Source organism: Colobus angolensis, unplaced genomic scaffold (genome assembly GCF_000951035.1).
Source record: "Colobus angolensis palliatus isolate OR3802 unplaced genomic scaffold, Cang.pa_1.0 Scaffold53, whole genome shotgun sequence".
NCBI lineage: Eukaryota > Metazoa > Chordata > Mammalia > Primates > Cercopithecidae > Colobus > Colobus angolensis.
Genome location: NW_012118821.1, coordinates 9,200,590 through 9,222,660, shown reverse-complemented (window position 1 = coordinate 9,222,660; position 22,071 = coordinate 9,200,590).

Here is a 22,071-nt window from a genome sequence, read left to right as displayed (position 1 = left end):
ACACAGTAAAGGTATAGTTCTGGCCTTGCCAGCTGAAGGCAGATGGCTTCTGGTGGGCCTTATGGACAGCAATGGAGATAATGGCTTCATACCAGTTACCAGGAGATGTATTAATTTGCTCAAGCAATGAAACACATCTGGTACAGCAGCTGCAACTGGAGTCACAACTTGGTTAAGCTTACAACAATCCATTGTCATTCTCCAAGATCCATTTATCTTCTGCACAGGTCAAATGGGAGAGTTGAATGGGGATGTGGTGGGAATCAACACCCCCATGTTTTTCAAGTCCTTGATGGTGGCACTGATCTCAGCAGTCCCTCCAGGGATGTGATATTGTTTTTGGTTTATTAGTTTTCTAGGTAGAGACGGCTCTAATGGCCTCCATTTAGCCTTTCCCATCATAATACTCCTAACCCTACCAGTCAGGGAGCCAATGTGGGGTTTCTGCCAGCTGCTAAGTATTTATATGCCAGTTATGCATTCTGGCACTGCGGAAATAACTACAGGATAAGTCTGGGGACCCACTGGACCCACTAGAAGTTGGACCTGAGCTAATCCATTAATTCACTGACCTCAATAAGCCACTACTTTAAGTGGCAGACCACAATGATGTTTTGGGTACCCTCGAATCAACATCAGCTCTCTCTCTCTCTCTCTCTGTATATATATTCCATATATATAAAGGATTCTATTAAGTATTAACTCACATGATCACAAGGTCCCACAATAGGCTGTCTGCAGGCTGAGGAGCAAGGAGAGCCAGTCCGAGTCCCAAACTAAATAACTTGGAGTTTGATGTTCAAGGGCAGGAAGCGTCCAGCACAGGTGAAAGATATAGGCTGGGAGGCTAGACCAGTCTCTCTTTTCACAGAATTTTTCTGCCTGTTTATATTCTAGCTACACTGGCAGCTGATCGGATTCTGCCTACCCAGATTTAGGGTGGTTCTGCCTTTTCCAGCCCACTGACTCAAATGTTAATCTCTTTTGGGAAAACCCTCACAGACACACCCAGGATCAATACTTTGTATCCTTCAATCCAATCAAGTTGACACTCAGTATTAACCATCACAGTTGGAAAGGCATGATTGGTTTTGAAATGTGAGGACACAAGTTGTGGGAGGGGCTAGGGGCGAAATGGTACGGTTTGGCTTTTTGTCCCCATCCAAATCTCATCTTGAATTGTAGCTCCCACGTATTCCACATGGTGTGGGAGGGAGCTGGTGGGAGATGATTGAATCATGGGGGCAGGTCTTTCCTGTGCTCTTCTCATGGTAGTAAATCTCAAGATATCTGATGGTTTTGTAAGGGGCAGTTTCCCTGGACAAGCTCTCTGTTTGCCTGCTGCCATCCACACAAGATGTGACTTACTTCTCTTTGCCTTCTGCCATGGTTGTGAGGACTCCCCAGCCACATGTGGAACTTCTTTCTTTTGTAAATTTCCCGGTCTCCAGGTGTATCTTTATTAGCAGTGTGAAAACGGACTAATAACAGTAGCCTTGTGTATAAAACTGGCTGTACCATAACTTAATTTTCTAATTTGTAAGACAGAGATATTCACATGTCACATGGAATGCGTAGAAAGTGAAATGTGGACACATGGGCTCAGCAGAGCCCAACTGCTGGCATGCCCTTCTGTCCCACTGGCCTCTCCATGGAGGGCATTGTGAGGAACCAGTTGATAAGCTCTTCCTTCTAGATGATGTTTTCAGGTAAGCCAGGGAGCTGTTAGAGGTACAATGTAATCTCTGCCCAGAATAAATAGTAGTGCTGGAAATTTTAAGTCAGAACAGAAGGGATGTGGGCCCTGCCTGGCATAGCATCATTAGCTGGCTGCCTAGTAAACCTGTCCATGAATCTCCACCAGCACTACCCTGATGATGAACTTATGATGATGGAAGAAAAGAGAAAGAACTGCATTACTGACAACACACTGCCTGCTTACACATATCACATGGAGGCTGTGGGGAGGGCTACAGAGAGAGCTGGCCATGACAGGGCAGTTGTCAACATCAACACAATCAGTAACTCTGGTCTGTCTCTTCTCTGCCAAATGTGCCATCCCTCCAAAATCCTTATTGGTTGTAAAATGTCATGATCATCATTAATGAGTGTGAAGTACATTACTGATGGAAAAGGAAAGTTTAAAAAATGGTAGCATATGATATAATAGTTTGAAATTAAAGGCTGAATATTACTATTTATGAAATCATTTCACAACTGTTTTATGCGAAACACTTTCCTGGAATGCCCTGTTTTTTAGTGAGAAGGTGGTAAAGGAAAGTGGCCCAATTGATTGGCTTCGATGTAATTGCCTGGTCCTATAACCCGGAGTCAAAATCCCCAGCCCACCAGTTAGAAGTTGCATGATACTGAGCACTTTGCCTGCGTGACTGAGGCAAGGCCATAATTTTGTCATCTCTAAAACAGAAATAATAATGCTTAAAGGTACATCGTGAGGATTATTGAATGCATTGCACTTCAAGCTTGAAGGCCTTGCCTGACACATAGTGATGGGTCAATGTATGTTTAACATTCATTATTATTTTCTTAATATTACACTAGAAATGCAAGGTATATCAATGTCTATGTGAATTCCAAATATTAGTCACTGCAAAATTGAAGGTTTGTTTTTTTTATATATGACACAATGGAGGGACATTGATGACTGTTACCATAATGTGGGATAAATATTTAATTTGATACAAAATCAAGCAATGATTTTATAACTAATTTTGTTGTATTTTTAGAATTTATTATGTTTTACATTTATTTTTACTGTATACTCTGCAATGTATGTTATATTTCAGGATTAAAAACAGACGTGAAAAAAATGTTTTGTAGTATTAGAATCTGCTTAACAGAGAAAGCCACTTGCCATTCAGCCACTTAACTCGAGGTTGAGTGTGGCTTTTATTCATGAAGCATTGGTGACTGTTGTTTTGCTGGTATCTTACTCTGCCCTTTGGTGGAGGTGATTTTTAATCCACAGCATATTTAATAGAGCTTCCACTTTGTTTTGGGAGTTTGTTGAGTCAAATATACCAGAATCCCAAGAATTTTACATCAACGATATACCAGGCAGATATTAAACATCCGGGGACAACTGACGTATACATAGCTAACTCCTATGGGTTGCTATCAAAGAGTAGCACATGGTTTTTAAACATCTAGTTTCACTATATAATTTATCTCCTACATGAGAGAGACAAAACATGTAGCTCAGAATAACCTGCGTAACACACACACAAAGCACATCATAATATTTAGCTTCAGCTCTCCACCTGAAGTCACAGATTTCCAAATACCCCAGCCAGTGGATAACTCCCAGCGAGGAAGAACATATGATTCCACTTTCACCCATCACTGGAGTTCTAATTACTTTGATTTAATGACTGTGGGATTGTATTTTTTACTGTTTGGACAGATTCCTCACTAATACTTAACAGGCATGAGACATTAAAATCCTGTTTGGTTTGATGGGAGCGGAGTTCAGCTGGATTGAATTTGTTTTCCTACGTTCTAGTTTTTCAAAAAAATCTTTGATGTTTGATTTAACCAGACTTGTTTAGGAAACAAACTCTGTGATACGTAGGGGATCCAAATACATTTCTGATTCAATCATAGCATTCACAATTTATGCACCACTCAGTTGTTAATAAACAATTCACATCAGACTTTCATCATAAACAGTCGGTGCAATCGATGGACGAACTCCACAACATTGATCAGCAACTATTTCTATTTAGGCAAAGTCTATAGCAAGAAAAAAATGTGTGATCAACCATCAGGATGGACGTATTTACAAAATGCTTCTCTTCCAGGAAAATATTTTAATTTTTCTTGTATCACTGTCTGTTCTCTCTTACCTCCCTAAACTTATTTCCAACAAAGCACCTACCTCAGTAGGTTGGAATTAGTTTGTGTATCTTATGGACTGAGAGCACCTGGTGGCCAGTATGTTTCTCACACAGCAAAGCCATGAACCAATATCTGATCCATGATTGTCGACTAGAACTACTTCTTGAATAAAATTGCATTTTACTTACTATTTTACTTATAGAATATACCCATCTACTTTGTGTATCTGTATTGCAGAGTAAAATATTTACTTTTGCATTATAAAACATTGTAAAATAAATATAGTTTTATTATCTATAAAAATGTGTAGCAGCACGTATAGGAATGGTTGGCAGTGGAAGATGAATATTTTTAATGACTGAGTTGTTTGTAACTAGAACATTCATTATTTTGGTTCCCAAGGATAGATATTAATGGATAAGTAGGGTCCAGTTTGTATTAGCCTGCACCATGCTAGTTGCAAATGTCATTCAATATTAGCTTTTGCAAAAGAGAGAATTTATTTACTCATGCATCTGAGAAAATGCTAAATGTGGCAGAGAATCCTGTCAGCTTCCCCAAAAGATGTCACACCTCTTCTGTGTTGATTATTAAAAAATTTCAAAATAGAGGTGGGGAACTTTGATGCCATATTATAGGTTTTAGAGTCCCTGCGACAGAAGACCTGTAACCCTAGTTCCAACCAATGGCATATGAATGATGTCTATTAGTTTAATTCTAGGAAATAATTTTCTTTGACAATACAGAGTAGGTGAAGAGAAAATCCCAATTCCGTCCAATGCTTCTGATCACAGTTCCTTGAGGAAGTGAAGCCTGAAGCTGTGGCAGCTACCTTGCAGCCAAGAAAGAAAGGCCAGATGTCCTGAAATTACTAAAGAAGTGAATTAAGCTAGAACTGCATATTCCAAGCATTCTTACTATTCAGGAAAGATATAATCCTATTTGTTTGGGATCTCTAATGATGTATCCTTAGTCAGTCTGGAATTTTGTGATTTCTTTTCTCTTTTTCCTTGATGTATATCGCCTGTGACTTAGTTGAATTAATCCTTTCAAAGAGCCAATTTTAGCTTTATTTATTTTACGTATATATTCTATTCCATTGACTTTTTTGTGTTTTATTATCATTTTCTTCCTTGGATTTTATCTTTTATTTACTTTTTTCCTAGATTTTTAAGAAACTATGCATAAATTTCTTTGAAACTATGTATAGATTTTCACAGATTTGGGATTGTGATAACTTCCTATTGGATTAACCTCTTTATCACTGTGAAAAACACTTTTTTATTCCTATTCATGTTTCTTTGCTTAAAATCTTTTTCCTGGTATTAGTAAATCTGTTTTTATTTTATATTTCTTTGATAATTATCTATACAGTATGCCTTTATATTTTTTCATTTTTAATTATTCTGCATTCTTATACTTAAAATGTGTTTCTCGGTAACACTTTTTTTCCATATTTTTCATTGTGGTAAAATATACATGACATAAAATTTACATATGAACCAGTTTTAAGTGTAGAGTTCATTGTTATTAATACATGTATAAGACTGTACAACCATCAGCATCATCCACATCCAGAACACTTTTCTTCATGTGAAACTGAAATTTTGGACCCATTGAACACTAACATTACCATAACCCATTAAACATGACCCACTCCCCGCAGCTCCTGGCAACTGCCATTCTACTTTCTGTCTCTATGATTTTGACTTTCTAAGTACCACAAACCAGTGGAATTATGTAGTGCTTGTCATTTTGTACTGGCTTATTTTGATTGGCTTATTTCACTTAGCATTATGTCCTCACGTTTCATTGGTTTTATAGCGTGTGTCAGAATTTACTTCCTTTTTAAGGCTGAATAATATTTCATTGCATGTGGATAGCACATTCTGCTTATCTATTCATCCCTCAGTGGACACTTGGGTTGTTTCTGTGTTTTAGTTATTGTGAATATTGCTGCTATAAACATGGGTGTGCAACATATCATTGAGGCCCTGCTTTCAGTTCTTTGGGGTGTATATCCAGAAGTGGAATTGCTGGATCCTGTGGTAATTCTATTTTTATTTATTTTTATAAACTGCCATATACATTTCACAGGGGTTGCACCATTTTAGATTCTCACTATCAGTGCATAAGGCTACTCCATATCTTTGCCAGCACTCGTTATTTCCTGGGTTTTTGTTGTGGTTGTGGATGGTAGACATTGTAGTGATTGTGAAGTAGAATGTCATAGGAGTTTTGATTTGCATTTCCCTAATGATTAGGAATGCTGAGCATCTTTTCATGTGCTTATTAGCCATTTGACTGTCTTGTTTGTGGAAATGTCTATTCAAGTACTTTGCTCATTTTTAAACCCCTTCAGTGAGTTTTTTTCATATATTTATAATACAGTTTTCATATATTTATACCACAGTTAAACTGTTTTTGTCACATGATACATTCCACTCTTGGATGGCCCCAACATCCTAATTTTTCCTAAGTTGTATACATTAATGTTGAATCTTTGCACTATAAAGTTCTATAAATTTTGACATATGCCTAATGCCATGTATCCACCATTACAGATTCATACAGTGAATATTTTCACTGTTCTATAAAATTCCCTGGGCTTCACATATTAATCCTCCCAGTAACCCTTGGCAATTGCTAATCCTTTTATCACCTCTATAGTTTTTCCTTTTTCAGAATGCCTTGGAAATGGAATCATTTATATATACAATCATAAACTAGCTGCTTTCATTTGGCAAAATGCAGATAAGATTCACCCATATCTTTGTGTGCCTTGATAGCATTTTTGTTTATTGCTAAATAGTAGTTTATAGTGAGGGTGTGCCAGAGTTTGTTTATTCATTTGCTTAAGAATATCTTGGTTGCTTCCAGTTTGGAGCAATTATAAAGCTGCTATAGACATTCATGTGCATGGTGTTGTGTGAGCATAAGAAGTTTTCAAATCAGTTGGTAAATACCTAGGCATGTGATCGATTGCTGGATTGTATGGTAAGACTATGTTTAGCTTTGTAAAAAGCTGCCGAACTGTCTTCCAAAATAAATGTACCTTTTTGTATTCTCATCCACTATGAAGGAGAATTCCTGTTGTTCTTCATCTTTATCAGCAATTGGTGCTGTTTTTTAATTTTAACCATGCTAATAGATGTGTCTTTTATTACTGTTTTAATTTGTATTTCCCTAATGACAAATAATTTTAGACATAATTTCTTATGCTTGCCATCTGTATACCTTCTTTGTGAGGTGCTCATTCAAATCCTTTTAATTGAGTTTTTGATCTGAGTTTTTATGTTATTACTGTTTTATTTTGAATTTTTTTATATATCTTAAAAGCATCACCTTTGTCAAATGTGTTTTGCAAATATTTTCTCCAAGCCTTTAATTTGTTTTTTTCTTGCGTTTTCATTATCTAAACAGTGTCTTTATCTAAACAAAAGTTTTTAATTTTAATCACCAGGCACAGTGGGTCACACTTATAGTCCCAGAACTTTGGGAGGCTGAGGCAGGCGGATTGCTTAAGCCCACAAGTTCAAGACCAGCCTTGGTAACATGAGAAAACCCCATCTCTACAAAACACACAGAAATTAGCCAAGTGTCGTGGTGCAAGCCTGTAGTCCCAGCTACTTGGGAGGCTGAGGCAGAATTGCTTGAGCCTGGGAGGTTGAGTTTGCAGAGAGCTGTGATCCTGCCACTGCACTCCAACCTGGGGGATAGGGTGAGACCCTGTCTCAAATTAAAAAAAAAAGAAAGAAAAAGAAAAAACTAGCTTATTAATTTTTTTATTTAATGTGTATTGATTTTGATATGAATCTCATAACCCAAGCCTTTCATATATTTTCTCCTGTGTTTTCTTCTAGTTTTATAGTCTTACATTTTACATTAGTTCTATGATCCACGTTGAGTTAATTTGTGTTTAAAGTTTAAGTTTTTTGTCTAGGTTCAACTTTTTATTCATATGAACATTGAAATGTACCAGAATCATTCACTGAAATAAAACAAAAAAACCCTAGACTTTCTCAATTGAAATGTCTTTGTTTGTACTTTTGTCAAAAATCACCAATGTAGTTATGTGGATTTTTGCTGGACTAGGTGTTTATTTCTTCAACAATACCTCACTCTCTTGGTTACAGTGGCATTATAATGTCTTTAAATAGGGTAGTGAAATCCCCTAAATTGCTCTTCTTCAGTATGTGTGGATTATTCTAGGCCCTTGCCTATCAGTTTGCTGATATCTGGAAAATAGCTTGCTGAATTTTGACTGGGATTTCATAGACACTATATTTCAATTTGGAAAACAGTGACATCTTAACCATATTGAAAATTCCAATCCATGAACACAGGATATCCTCTGTTTTGGATATTCTTTGATTTATTTTATTAGTGAATTATAGTTTCATGAGTACTGTTCTTGCATGTATTTTGTTATATTTATACTCAAGTATTTCGTTTTTTGGTGATACTGCAAATGGCACCAAATTTTTTTTTTTTTTTTTGAGACGGAGACTCACTCTGTCACCCAGGCTGGAGTGCAGTGGCCGGATCTCAGCTTACTGCAAGCTCTGCCTCCCGGTTTCACGCCATTCTTCTGCCTCAACCGCCGGAGTAGCTGGGACTATAGCTAGTGTTTTGTATTTTTTTTAGTAGAGATGGGGTTTCACCGTGTTAGCCAGGATGGTCTCAACAAATTCAAATTGGTCATTTCTGATATATAGGAAAGCAATTAACTTTTGTATATTTGCAGGCACTAGTGCTGAGACAAGATATTTTGTCCTTATTTCTGATTTTAGTGAGAAACTGTGTAGTCTCTCATCATTAAGTATGACATTAAATATAGGTTTTTGTAGTTCTTCAAGTTCCCTTTTATTATTCATTTTCTGACAGTTTTTAATTATAAATAGGTGTTTGATTTTCTCATTATTTTTGAAATGATTACATGGTTTTTCTTCTTTAGCCTATTAATATGGTAAATTACATTATTTTTTTAAAGGCAATTTTTATATATCTTTGTATACCAAATCTTGCTTGGGTAGTGGTATATAATTATTTTTATATGTTGTTGAATTTGGTTTGTTAATATTTTATTGAGGGTTTTTGCAACAGTATTCATAAAAGTCATTTTGTCTGCAGTTTTCTTATAATGCCTTTATCTGAGTTGGGTATTAGCATAATGCTGGTCTTGTAGAGTGAGTTAGGACATGTTTTCTTTGTGATTTTCAAAAGAAAAGATTGTAGAGTTCTGGTTAATAATTAATGAGATTGTTTTTCTATAATTAGAAAAATTAGAATTTGGATGTAATAGATTAGTGTTGGGACCGGGCGCGGCGGCTCACACCTGTAATCCCAGCATTTTGGGAGGTTGAGGCGGGCGGATCACGAGGTCGGGAGATGGAGACCATCCTGGCTAACACGGTGAAACCCCGTCTCTACTAAAAATACAAAAATTAGCCAGGCATGGTGGTGGGTGAGGCTCCTCAGGAGGCTGAGGCAGGAGAAGGGCATGAACCCAGAAGGCGGAACTTGCAGTAAGTCCAGATAGCCCCACTGCACTCCAGCCTGGGCAGCAGAGCGAGACTTCCTCTCAAAAAAATAAAATAAAATAAAATAAAAATAAACAAATAAATAAATGAAAGATTAGTGGTTCTCAAATTTCACTCCATAGTGAATTAGATGGGAAGATTTAAAAAACATACCATCCTCCAACCCAAAGGGAACTAATCCAAATTTCTGGAGTGGATGCTAGGAATTAATGTATTTTAAAGTAACATCTCAAATGATCCAATATGAAGACAAAGTTAGATATTCATTTTTAAATGCTGAACTGATTGTTCTTTAAATCTTAACCAGAAGCAGGGCACATTCTATGACTTTAAAAATTCCCAGTGAGAAATCTAGGAAGTACTAGGAATGAGTAGATGGCTAGTGATATTGCCTTCACTGGGGAGGACATCTTTGGTATTTTTCAATTTATATCTTCAACTGGAAAATATTTCTACATTTCTACTTGTTCTTTAGAAGAGAATGTCATTCTGGTTTGAAAACAATTCCTTGTATATGGTATTTCTCTCGGTCCCAGAGAGCGTGGGGAGAAGGAGAGAGGCAGACGTGCGATGCCTTTTCACAGGCAAGGCTTTGTGCGGTCTTCAGGCAGTTTCCCCCTGAGCTGGAAAAGTGGAGGAGGCAGGAGAAAGGATGAGTCATCCACGCCCCACTGGAGCTGAATTCATCTGGGTTGTGAGAAGTGGCCTTGCCTTACAGAAAGAACACCCTCTGTAGGCTGATCGCCCCTAGGGAGAGCTCACTTGGACGTCCAGTGCCTTGAGGGACCTTTTCAGAAATCATTCACATGGATCACATTGTACCAGGGCTCTCAGTCTTCTGTTGCTAGCTGCACCTTCTCCCTGACATTCCTCCTACGTATTCACAAGGCAAACTCTGCTGAGTGACAGGAGGTGCTCCACATCCCTCAGAACCCAGACGAGCTGCTCTGGAAGAGCCTTTTGCCCGCTTTCAGCTGTTCATCCAGCAGCACTTGCCAACCAGATGATCCAACAAATGCTCAGATTGTTAGTGATTGAGTGTAAATTATATTTAGAAAAATTAATAGTGGGCTAAATTTTTTTTAAATGATCGTATGTGCCTTTTATTTTTCATTCTTTTTGTAGATATTATTTCATTATTGTTTCTTTGTTTTGGAGTTTTTGTCTTTTGGGGGGCTGTATCATAAAATTAAAACCTGACATGCAAAATGGTGGGGAAATACATGCAAGAACTCTGTTTTAATATATACATATTTCATCAGAGAAAAGACTCTAGTCTCTTGTTAAAAGGAGTTATTAAGAGTCTACTGGAAATGCAGCCATCTCTGATGGCTGAAGTCCACCTGGAAGAATCTTTTGGATGAAGATACATCTTCACAGAGAGACTGATTTGTGTCATAAATAATGGCATTGATGACACACTGGATTTAGGATGAAATAATGATATATAAAAGCCTTTAACGTTAAGCCATAAGAATAATTGTTTTCCAAAAGTACCCTTATTTCCTTATGTTTCCCGGTCTATTACCTATTCCCCATGCTTTCTCTTACATATTTTATTCTCTTTTTTATGACTTTACTCAAATATGGAGTAGATCATGGACTGTTGGTGCTCATTCCTTAATCTTGTCCAATGACAGTGCATTAAGCTTAGCCTCATGATGACACTATTTAATGACACCGTTCTGCTGTGGAGAGCAAATGTTATTTGCTCTTGTTTTGTTGAAGAAAATAACCCCTGTGGTATTAATCTCCTCATGGTTATATGGGTACATATGGCCTTATGGCAGTTTGGCCGTGTTGCTAAAGCTGAGCACTGGATCCTGATTGTTTACCATATTACTTATAGACACCAGGACAAATGACTCAAATAACATTGTTAAGTATCAAAACAATGCATCACTTTTCCTAGCGTTTCTTAAACCCATGCATTACTGTAAGTGGTCTGTGCCAATAAATGAAGCTGCTGCTGACAAGGGAGTTATAAAAGTAACTTATTACCACTCATGTTAGAAAATTCCTGTTATGTATTAAAAATAAGCCCAGTTTGATTATCTAAAATACACAGACAGCCAAAGAAGTAATGTATTAGCTGTTCTCACCTAAAATGAAAGCTTAGCTTTACTTAGGTTTGGAAGTGCTCCTATCTTCAATGACATCCCTATAGGAGGACCCCCCAAAACCCAGTCTTCTGCCTCTAGTAGAGGTAGAGGCGTGGAACACAACAGGATATCAAGACAAATGCTCATTCACTGGGACACAGGATCTTCGTCCTGTCAGCTTTCCCATGGTGGAACAGGTGTTGGGCAGCTGTGCCTTCATCATCACGGGCACTGGAGCAGAGGCTAATAGAAATATTGGCAGTGACATCCCAGAGGGGTCAAACATGAGCCAAGAAATCTTCAAAAATCCACCTTGAAGAGCCTTGCTGTTATGGGTTGCATTGTCTCCCCCCAAAAGATATTGATGTCTTGACACTGAGGACCTAGGCTATGCAGGTGACCTTATTTGGACATAGGGTGTTTGCAGATGTCATTAGTTAATATATAGCCATTAGTGTGGGCCCTAATCAATATGACTGAGTTCTTATCAAAAGGAAAGATTTTGACACAGAGACCCACACATGAATAATGCATGTGAATGTGAAGACAAAGATTGGGGTGACATGTCTATAAGTCAAGGAACACCAGAGGTTACTAGCAAATCACCAGGAGCTACGAGAATGGCATGGAACTGATCCTTCCCTAGCACCTCCAGAGGAAGCACAGCCCTGTCAACACTTTGCTCTTGGATTTCCAGCCTCCGGAACTGTGAGACAACACATTCCTGTTGTTGAAGCCACTCACCTTGTGGTATTTTGTTACAGCAGCCTAGGAAACTCATAGACTATCCCAGCTTACAATTTCATGACTCCATGATAAGCCCTCTGCATTAGGGTAGAAAATGTTTCCCAAAATATGTTCAAGGAAAAGGATATGAATCATTAGTCAAGTTCACTCAGTTTATATTCCAAACTTATTTGATTTGGGGACTAAAATACATTTTATTTGTCTTTGAATAACAGCTACCTAGTATTTATATACATGAATGACAGAAACTTATATCCAAAATATGTAAATAATTCCTACAAGTCAAAACTTACATACAAGTCTTTATTTTATCTTATATAAAATAAAATAGCGGACATACATCTCTGTGTTCACAAGGAAGACATATAATAGCAAGCTATAACAAGATATGAAACATCATTATTCAATAGGGAAATATAAATTGAAATCACAATGAGATAGCATTATGTTGCCGTCAGAATTGCTTAAATTAAAAAGATTCACAACACCAAATGACTGCAAGGCTATGAAACCACCAGAACTCTCATATATTTTTGGTGAGAGTATAAGTTGTATAACCACTTTGGAAAAATGACTAGCATTTTCTTAGAAAAATAAACATACACTTACATTATGACCCAGCAGTTCTACAGCCAGACATTTCCTCACAGGAAATGAAGCATACTTTCACAAAATGACTTGTACATGAATGTTTAAAGCAGCTTCATTCAAAATAGCTAAAACCGGAAAATGGCCCAGGTGTCAATCAACCGGAGAATGGCTGAACACACTGTAGAGTGTGTCTATAATGGAAGACTCCTCAGAAACAACAAAGGCTGAGTACAGGTACACAAAATCCATCTGCCGAGCAAAAGAAACCAGGCACAGAAGCATATACGTTGTCGGGTTCCCTTCATTGAAAGTGCTGAGACAGGCAAAACAAGTCTTTCTTGAAACAGTCAGAAGAGTGGGCAAATGGGGTGAGCATTGACTGGGAGGGTTCCATGGCTACTTTCTCAAGTGACAGCAGTGCTCTGAAACTTGAGCTTTGGTTACACAGTGTGTGCATCTGCTAACTTTTGATGAAGGTACATTTAAGTTTTGTTAATTTCACACAATGTAAATTTTACTTAAGAAGCATAAAATAGTTAATTGTGGTTAATGATACAGATTCTGAAGTGTTTAGGGGTGGCATATACGGGAATATGCAGCATATTTGGAAATGCATTAAAAACAGAATTGATTAATGGCTTATCATAAAAAGGAAGATAAGTGATAACCCACATAGAGCACACGTCCACTGTAGAACTCACGTGGTGGGTATTTGAGTTTTCAGCACATTACTTTCCAACTTTTCAGTATGATGAAACACTTTAATAATCAAATATTGGATAAAAACAACTTCAATTTTGAGTCATTAATATGCCCATCAAAACTGTTTCCTGCTAGTAAGCCCCTCACGAGTGGGAATAGTCTCCCCACCTCACGTTGGGTGAGTGGATATAAGAAGATGCTTCCAAGTGTGGCCTCTGGGTTAGGCTCCCCCAAAGAACATTTTGTTTGGCCTGTTTCTTGAGTCTGTTGTCTCTTTCCTTTCTTCACTGTTATCCCTCCTCTCTATCATCTGAGTAAAGCTGTGATAGCACAAGATGCTGTCCTGCTTCGCATCATGTGGAGAAGAGTCCCTCTGCAAGTGTGGGGGAATGGGAAGATGATGCAGTCTTAGGGAACACTGCAGAGGGCCCTTTTCAGACCCAGGCTGCTCATCTTTGATCTTCTCCCTGGACGTTACAAATACAAGTCTTGCTGTTTTAAGTATGCTTTCATTTACCACAAAGCGGTAATGAGAATAACAAGCTTAGATTTTGGAGTTAGTAGAGGGGAGGAGAAAGGCAGTGGGAACTGAGGATGCAACCCTCCCAGCTTAGAAACCTGAAATAAATTTTGGTCAATAAAAACATTTTTGGAAACTGTCGTTTGTGGTATTTGGGCACATACAACCAAGCACCAACTGTAACGACAGAGTGAGGATAACTGGTAGGAAAAATACAGAAGGTATGGCTATGTTGGCTGTTTGACGCCACCTTCGGTAAAGGCCTCCCAGTGAAGAAGCACGAACTTGGTGTAGCACTGTCAGCCTTTAGAGACAGGGAACGCTTCCTGCAAGGGTTATTCTCTACCAGTAGTCCAAAATCTGTGTTGACTGTGACTGATTTTCTGTGCGTTTGTTTTAAAAATTTTAATACGCTTTATTGCATATATTTGAGGTTTGCAATATGACATTTTGGGATACATTAGTAAAACAGTAATAGTAGTGAAGCAGATTAATATATCTATCACCTCAGTTACTTTTGGTGAAAACAACCTATTTGTTTGCAAAAATCCCTAATACAATTCTATTAACTTTAGCCTTTGTGTTACACATTAGATCTTTAGAATTTATGTTTCTTAAATTCAGATACTTATAGACATTAAATTAGGAATTGAAGAAACAGATAAATAATGGGTTTGCATCCTGTGACTGCTATATAATCCAATTATGAAGAAAATGCACCAGTTTTGGGCTTCACTTTTTTCCACTCATTTTTAAATTCACACATTTTAAAATATTTCTTATCAAGCCTAAATCAGACTGTCAAATCTAGTTAAACCATTACCTAGCATGAGTTTCTAAATCCAGACTACATGATTTAAAAAACCAGTTTTTATATCCTAAACTGAAATTTGCATATGCTGCAGCTGAAAAGCAACCACTTCAGTAGTAGATAATTTTGGGGTCTTCGGCCTTTTTCAAACACTTCTCAATTAGAATCTGCAAGACAAAGAGAGAAAATTTTCCACCAGGTCATGATCAAGGATGTTGTTATTTCTCTAGAGACTATTGTTTTGAATTGCCTCAGATCATAGCCCATAATTTAAGGGAGGGACAAGGATAGACCACAGAGAACTGCTGAGATTAAAAAGTAAAACGGGCTGATGAATATGCCTAGACAACAACTTTGGCTACAGTTACCCCATGTAGAATTAATAGGAGGTAGATAGACAAGAATTCTGTGTTGTTTGAGAAAAGTGCATTGCGAACTCCAAACAGAGCATCAACAACCTTTTTTCATCATCAACTAAGAAATCCCATAATGCCCCAAATTTGTACCATAGAAGTGGGCTGCAAAATGGTACATCTTCCAGGGAAGATATTTTCCCTAGGGCCCACCCCACTCTGTTCATGGAGAAATTAATGTGGGCAATCCACCCAGAAGGCAGAGCTGTTGGGACGTGAAGAGCAACAAAGGAGAAAAATGTCCCATAGATAAGACCAAGAGACTCACCTCTCTGTTAGGGCAAGGCACTTACCATTCCTTTTCAGACGGTCTTGACTTGTGCTATGTTCCAGGGACTGCTGTGTTGCCCTTTCTACCCATCCAGACCAGGAGATTATCTTGTTTCTTCTCCATTATTGTATGATGGATATCTTCTGCCAATTCATTATCAGATGGTTAAGAGACACATCTTACCTTAGGCAGAGGACCATATAATTCGCAGAAACGCTAAACTTTGGGGTGGGTGAGACTTTGTGGTCATTTCCCTAGGGCAGGTAGGAAGTGTATTTTGAGGATGTGTAAGGATGGGAGGAGTACAGGTATGGATGTTGGATAGACCAGGGAATGGACTGTATTGGATACTGACACTTGTCCAAATGATCTCAATCCCCCTTATTACCAGCTAGTGGAAATGGCTTTGAGCAAGGTAGAAAAGTGCTCAGCCAAAACTGTTAATTTTCCTTGTCACAGTCATGCACTCTAGCCTGGTCTTCCCAAGGATATATGTAAATGAAGCCTTCCGAAGAGCCTTTGAAAAGGAATAGATGGAATTTTCTTTTTTCCTATGCCCTTCCACCTTCTTTCTGCTTAAAATGTGGATACAATGTATACAGGTACAGCAGCCATTTTGCAGCAACAATATAGAAAAGTCAAAAATATAGGAGGAAAATGGGTCTTTGGTGAGCTTGCGGAGCCACTGTGCAGGTCCTTGGGGTACGTCATAGCCTTTCCTTATTGCATGAAATACATGGAACCTTTGCTTATTTAAGTTGCTGTGGGATATTTGTGTGCTTTTAGTCCAATTTAGTTCTAAAAGATAGGATAGGCAAGCTACTTAATTTCAGAGTTTATAACTTAGAAAATGCGTGCAGGAATGGGATAAGAATAAGCAGCAGTCTTACCAGTACTGGTTAACAATTTAATTTTTATCCTTACTCAATAGGAAATTTGCTTATTTCTCTCCAATTGAAGAGTCTAGTTTTTTTTTTCTTCTAAGACCCAATCTAGAAATTACTATTTCTGCTAAAAATCTTTGTATAGCTTAGTGAAAATACATAGAGATAACTGAAAGTTTGAAGAGAGACAAAAAATGTAGAATTATGGAAATAGTTTTAAAAAACATTGTCAGATAACATGTAACAAACAATAGACATTTATCAGAGACCACTGGCAGGAAATAACCATTTTAGCAGAGTTGATAGAGGGTATTTAAACATTTAACTTTGCATGACTGAATTTCTTCTGAATATTTCTGATTTCTTCTAAATCTCAAGGAATACTTCTGATTTTCCAGGCCTTCTGTATTCCCTTTCATCTGATGCTGACTGCTTTGGTCATTGGAAGGCTCAAAGATTAGAGGATGGAAGGAAAGACCTGAGGGTGTTTTACTCTGTCTTTGTCTCAGAGACATCTCTGGTAGGGGCTGTGTCTTGTCTGCCAAGCCAGACAGGATTATCACAGTTGTAGCTGCCCTCAGGTTCCAGCATACTTCTTTCATCCTTTCAGCCTGGAGGGGAACATTATATTAATAATGTTCTCTGACTGTTGCATTATCAGTTCTATTTGGCATCTTTGTCTTCTGACATTTGTGTAATGCATTCTTTTTATTAAAGTCTCTGTTAAATTAGGGTGTCTTTTATTTTTCTGATTGGAATCTAGACATCCCAGCCACAGAAAAGGTGGCTCCACAAGGGATTGGGGCCTCTCCAGGTTGGCAAAAAGAATGGAGGAAAGTGGAGGCAGAGACAAGAAAATAGTTTTGCGGGCAAATAGATCCCGTGGAGGGGACAAAAGTGTGTCTCACGCTGATTTAAATAACATGACTAGACCCACCCAGGGTCTAGTCTTGCCTATCAAGTAAGTTGCTTCAGTTTCCAGGAAGCTGAGTTAGAGTGTTGAGAATGTCTTACGTTTTGTCCCTAGTCATCCTGAGGGAACAAGAGTTTCTCTTTTCTGGGTAAGGCAGCGATGGGGCCTGAAATTTTTCTGCTGAGAGTGTGAACCCAGGATCAGAATATGTGCACACAGTAAGAAGACTGAAACTCTCATTATAATGAAAGAAAACAAGAACCATCCAGATTGGACCAGAAAATATAACATTAGCCAAATGCATTTAGAAAACGAAGTTCAGTAAAAATATCTTTAACATAAAAGAATTCAAAGGTAGACTATTACCTTCATAAAAAATGTAGTGGCTTGATTGAAGTATTATATACTGCTCTCATTAGTGACAGTGAGACAGTGAGAAACTTTCAGAAAATGTTTTCTTTCCCCCATATTGTCAAAAATTGATGTTTAGATAGAGCCCAACTAACCGTTGCAGCCACTATCCCGAACCCCTCTCAAACACATTATTGGACAAACAAGCAATAAAGCAAAACAGAACAAAACCGCAGACCTCCACAGAGTCTTCTCTTATTTTACGTTCTCTAGGGTTAGTAGTCATCCTACATTTTCTCTGGAAACAATAAAATATGATGTGAATGTGAGCTGGCTAGTTTTATTCTCATTTCACTTCACATGTGTGTCGTCTGGTTTTAGGTCTCACAGGTAGACTGCAGCTCTACAGTAGGAATATTGTTTTATTTTACTTACGTGTTGGATTGAGCCTAATTCCCTTTCAGCCAACAGTGTATTAAGTGGCTCACAATAAAACAAAGGGTCAATAAGGGAGACATGCCACCTTGAAAAGAAATAAAACCGCCCTTTCCTCAGAAGACTTCTCCTATGAAGGAGGAAATAAGATCTTAATTGGCATCCAAACTAACAACAGCTGAAAGCCCTAGAGCCTGAGCGTAATTAGACCTCAAACTCAATTAGCTGGCCCTTTCCTGTACCACGCGGAGGCAACAGGTGTCCCAGGATTTCTCCTCAGCTCCACTTCCTCCTCAATGTTCCCAGGTTGCAGGGGAGGTGGAAAAAGGATTAGATTTCCCTGGTAACTCTCATCCTGCAGTATGGATATTTTAGAAACCAATTATGCAGGTCTCCCTGGGACACAGCCTTGGCTATAAACATCAGTCTCCTCAGGTCCTGTGTCAGGATGTCGTCCGTCGATACAACCATCCGTGCATGGTATGTGTGTTAACTTTGGATAAATCACAGACCTAATGTTTCTGTTTCCGTGCGAAGTAGACATTGGCAGGTATTATTTCCCAGCAGCTGCTGCTAATGACCATTAAGTAAAAAAATTATGCAGGGGAAGTTAATATTCAAGGCAACATAGCTTGTCGTAAGCCATGGCTATTGGTTGTATTTTAGGCAACAATAAGAAATGAGACACACCAATTCGAGTCATTGTGACGATGAAGGCTTACATATGGGTGAATATGTATTCCTGAAATAGAAATCAACTGGTGTAATGGCCAACATCTGGTAGAAAATATCAAGAATGGGTTACACTTCTAAAACTGTATATTGGTAGTTATCTTTTGAATAAAATAGAGCAGATATGAAATGAAAATAATTTTAGCTCTCCCAAAGGTTGCTGCAAGCTTTAGAGGAATTCATGTTTCAAAAGTATCCCATACAAAACCAGGCAGAAAGCAAGTGCTCAATAAATGTTGATTCTTCTCCCCTAAATTATAAAGACACACCTAAGTGGGAGTTTATCTTTTTTTTAAATTTTTTGAGATGGAGTTTCACTCTGTTGCCCAGATGGAGTGCAGTGGCGCAATCTCGGCTCACTGCAACCTCCACCTCCTGGGTTCAAGTGATTCTCCTGCCTCAGCCTCCCAAGTAGCTGGGATTACAGGCACCCACCACCATGCCCAACTAATTTTTGTATTTTTAGTAGAGACGGGATTTAGCCAGGATGGTCTCGATCTCCTGACCTAGTGATCTTCCTGCCTCGGCCTCCCAAAGTGCTGGGATTACAGGCGTGAGGGGAGTTTATCTTACAGGGACTGTAGTGGGACAGCACATACTCATAAGGACAGAGCCTGAGCAAGCACCTTAGTCAGATAAAACAGAGCGGCAAGGAAAATTAATTGTTCTGAGAAAAAGTCCACAATGACAATTAAGATGCTAGCAATACAGATCCTGCCTTCTTGCCTTGTGCATGGAATTTAGATGCCCACCTTTGTAATAAACATCCACATTTATTCTCTAACTATGCGAATGTGCTGCACCTTTGGTTTAAATGAATATATGTCAAATGAGTTAACCACCTCAGTTGCAATTTATGTAAGTTTTCCTTCTAATTTTCTTCCGTTTCTGTCAAGCTGTACAGTAGAATCTGACCCAAACCACTGCAGCTGCAGCTCCTCCTGGGCTGGCGGAGAGCCTGGGGCCCTGGATGCTCTCCATGTTGTGCACAGCCTGAGGTGGTAGCTGGAGATCAGAGCTGCTGGATTATCTGTTTTCCAGTGTATTGGTTGGCCCTTACCATACAGTGGGTCTTGATTTAAAAATGTTGGCTCTAAAAGCATGTAGGGCAGGCTTGGTACAGCATTTGCCGACCAGAGGAGCTGGTGTGATTCAGTCCAAACAGCTTCAGAAAGACAGGTGTGCCTCCTCCTTCTTCCTTGTGAACCCCCGTACTCCCTCCTAAAGACTTCCAGCTGCTGTATGTAAGTGACCACATGAACGAGTTTCTTTTTAAAGGAGGAGAAAAGTAAAACAAATGTCTTGTGAGTAAGACTAAGTACCAATGGCACATGCAGGACTATGCAGAGTAAGAGAGGTCTTCCTTTAGCAATACTCATCTGGTGACCATAAAGTCGAGTAGCTGTACAGCTGTTCATCTCCTCCATGAGAGGATCATTCTCTTAGGATAAGAACTGAACAGTGGGTGCAAACAGTGGCTTTGATGCGGGAGGACAATTAATAATGCAGGTACCGTTTGTCTCATATTGAGGTAGTCAAGGCAAAGTCTATGACTTCCAGTTGGCTTGGCTTTTCTCTTGGTATTACAATGCCAATCAAGGTTTTACACAGATTGTTACAAATATAAATCATTAAGTCCACCAGCAAAAGAGCCCTCCCTTTCCTTCTACACATGATGATTGTAAGGTCTAGAGCGATGTTCCTAGAACCGTAGTCCACAAGACAGACCGCTGCTATGGCATCCTGCAGAGAGATCAGTCAGCTAGCCACGTGTAAGTCTATCACATTCCTAAGCGCGTGTTTCTTTCAGCTCACAGTGTTTCCGGAGAACAACACTTTGGTGAAGGAAGCAGTGTGTTGATTTCCTTGAGTACAGTGCACTCGATCCTTATGTCTGACAGACTGGCACTTGGAGTAGCAGCGATCTAGAGGGTTTAAATGTCTAGAAGTAAATTACCTAGGAATGGGTGCCAAAATTGCCAGTGGAACACACATGTCCTGATTCTCAATGCATTGCTTCTCATGTTCTAGTATGTTGTCTTTCAGTGATGTAGTACAAAACATGTAATGTTCTAAAGAGCAGTGATACATAATTTGGAAAACTTTTGGAGCTTTAAAACAGTTTATATTTTTTTACCCTCACCTTTGAAGACAGGTTGACATTGTTTTTATTAATAAGACTGAACAACTGCTGAATAATAAACAACAAATGTCAAATAAGTAGAGAAAGAGAGAATGTGTAATGGAAAGTTCAGGCTACAGAAAGTGGTGATTTCCCCCTTCTCTGTGTACACCATTCATAGAGTAGCAACAATAAGAATGTGCAGTTTATAAAGTAGAGGCTAAATTAGATCATCTCTGTAAACTGCTTAAAATAATGCCTGGAACATAGTCAAATCTCCATAAATATTACCTATTAATAGTAGTACTACCAATAATTATAGCTAAAATTTACGTAGGGCCTAGGCCTAATATATGTTAAATAAGTCCAGACCTTGTAGCTAATGCTATTGTCCTCATTTTACAAATGAGAAAACTAAAGAAAAGGCAAGTTGAGTAACCTCCTGATGTGCCATAGTGAGTTACTGATGGACAGAGACAAGAAACCAGATGGTCGACCTCCAGATTGTTGACATTTAACCACTCTCCCACATTCATTCAACAGTAGCCACAGAAAGGAAACTCAAAAAATATGTGTTTCTCATTATTGCATCAAAACCAAAACTATCAGGTCTTTGGAAAGACAAGCCTTCCCTGTCTTTCTGGGGATCCAGAGAGAAAGTACTAAACCACGATTTCTCTTGTGGAGATGAGTAACAAATAGACACAATTCCCAGAAGCAAGTTTGCAAAATCATACGGAGGTTTTCACCAGAACACTACTGCTTATATCACTCCTGGAGACAGTCAATGTGTACTCTTGAATCATGGTCTATGAAAGTAATTCTGTAGAATAAATTCAGTTAAAAAGCTTTCCTATCACTTGCAAGGCGTTTGGCAATTATAGGTTGACAAAGATATGGGCTGACTTTTGGATGATAAATTGAAGACTGATATTTAACACCTCTCACAGATTTAGTTGTATTTAGAAGCCTTGTAATGGAAAGGCGTATGTTTGTTCTTTATTTATGTAGTACTCATTTCCTCAATGACCTCATATAGTTACTTGATTTTAAACATTTATATGATAACCACTCAC